Source organism: Palaemon carinicauda, unplaced genomic scaffold (genome assembly GCF_036898095.1).
Source record: "Palaemon carinicauda isolate YSFRI2023 unplaced genomic scaffold, ASM3689809v2 scaffold374, whole genome shotgun sequence".
Lineage (NCBI taxonomy): Eukaryota > Metazoa > Arthropoda > Malacostraca > Decapoda > Palaemonidae > Palaemon > Palaemon carinicauda.
This window is the reverse complement of record NW_027171420.1, coordinates 1-2,500: the sequence shown is the minus strand read 5'-3', so window position 1 is coordinate 2,500 and position 2,500 is coordinate 1.

Genomic DNA, 2,500 nt, shown 5'->3' with positions numbered 1-2,500 from the left:
AGATATTTTATATTTAAAACAATATTATTTTTATTATTTATTTTTTATCAAAACTAATTTTTATCGAAATTTAAGATAAAAGAAATATATTTTTTTTTATTTTTTTTTATTTTAATTTCGAAAGATATTTTATATTTTTACATTTAGAACAATATTATTATTTTTATTATAACTAATTTTCATCAAAATTTAACGATAAAACAATTTATTTTATTCTTTTATTTTAATTTTTTCGAAAGATAGTTTTTATCTATAACAATATTATTTCTATTATTTTTTTTTATTAAAACTAATTTTTATCAACATATAACGATAAAAAAATTATTTTATATTTTTTTCTATTTTTTTTATTTTCATTTTCGAAAGATAGTTTTTATTTATAGCAATATTATTGTTTTTATTATTTATTTTTCATTAAGATTAATTTTATCCAAATTTTGATAAAACAAATGATTTATTAATACCAAAATTTATCTTAATTCTTCTTTTGTTTAAATTTCGCATATTTTCTTCGGAAGATAACTTATATTAATTTTTTTAATATTTTTTTTATTAAACCAAATCGTTATCAAAATTTGATAATAAAAAATGATTTAATAATACCGAGATTAATTTTTGTCTTTTTGGGAAGATAATTTATTTTTATGATAATTTTAATAATTTTTTAATTTTCGTCTCTTATTCAAACAAATTTTACGATGAAACAATGATTTAATAGTAGATTTTTAATATTTGTTTTCTATTCAGAATATTTTCTTTTCCGAAAAATAATCTATATATATCTTTAAAAATGTTATCTTTAATTTCTTGTTTAAACAGATTAATATTAAAATTTTGATAAAAAATAATCTAGTAATATCGAGATATTCAAGAATAGCTCATATACGAAATATTTTATTATAATTTTCTTTCTTTTATCAATTTTGTTTCTATTTCATTAATTTTTATTTTAGAAAGATAATTTATATTTATATTCTTGATAATTTTATTATGTAAATTTAAAATCTAAGCAAATTATCATCAATTTTAAAGATGGAAAAAATATTTAATAACACTGAGATATATATATATATATATATATATATATATATATATATATATATATATATATATATTGCTTCTCTCTCTCTCTCTCTCTCTCTCTCTCTCTCTCTCTCTCTCTCTCTCTATATATATATATATATATATATATATATACATATATATACACACACACACACACACATATATATATATATATATATATATATATATATATATATATATATATACATATATTGCTTCTATTCCAAATATTTTTAGTTTTGAAAGATATATTAATAATAAAATCAATGATGATATCTAACTTTTTATTTAAAGAAATCATCATAAAAATTTAAAAGGTAAAAACAAAATATTTAATAATACCGACACTATTCTAGAATTTTTTAAAAGTGAATAATAAGCTATTAGAATCCTTCATCTATAAATAAATACTTTTTTAAATAATCATTATCCACTTTCATGGCACACTTAAATAAACCACTTTTTATAATTTATTTATCCAACAGATTTACCCTTTACTGAGTTCAGCAGCACATGCTTCCTCCCAGGAGACACGAGAGGTGAGTATATTGGCCTAAATTTCAGATTTTTTTTCATAATAAATATTCAAATAATAATATAAATATATTTATAACCAACTCAATAATTAAAATCTATTTCCAGATGCTTTTATCAGTAACGATACATTAGCCCTGCAGACAGACTACTGTAGTCTCACTAGACAACACACGCTTTGTCGATACAGTTCTGATACAGCTGGCCCCAGATGTAAAAAGGTACGACTCTCTCTCTCTCTCTAAGCTGTAAAAAGGTACGTCTCTCTCTAAGCTGTAAAAAGGTACATCTCTCTCTAAGCTGTAGAAAGGTACGTCTCTCTCTGAGCTGTAAAAAGGTACGTCTCTCTCTCTCTCTCTCTAAGCTGTAAAAAGGTACGTCTCTCTCTAAGCTGTAAAAAGGTACGTCTCTCTCTCTCTCTCTCAAGCTGTAAAAAGGTACGTCTCTCTCTCTCTCTCTCTCTCTCTAAGCTGTAAAAAGGTACGTCTCTCTCTCTCTCTCTCAAGCTGTAAAAAGGTACGTCTCTCTCTAAGCTGTAAAAAGGTACTCTCTCTCTAAGCTGTAGAAAGGTACGTCTCTCTCTAAGCTGTAAAAAGGTACGTCTCTCTCTCTCTCTAAGCTGTAAAAAGGTACGTCTCTCTCTAAGCTGTAAAAAGGTACGTCTCTCTCTCTCTCTCTAAGCTGTAAAAAGGTACGTCTCTCTCTAAGCTGTAAAAAGGTACGTCTCTCTCTCTCTCTAAGCTGTAAAAAGGTACGACTCTCTCTCTCTCTCTCTAAGCTGTAAAAAGGTACGTCTCTCTCTCAGCTGTAAAAAGGTACGTCTCTCTCTCTCTCTAAGCTGTAAAAAGGTACGTCTCTCTCTCTCTCTCTCTAAGCTGTAAAAAGGTACGTCTCTCTCTCT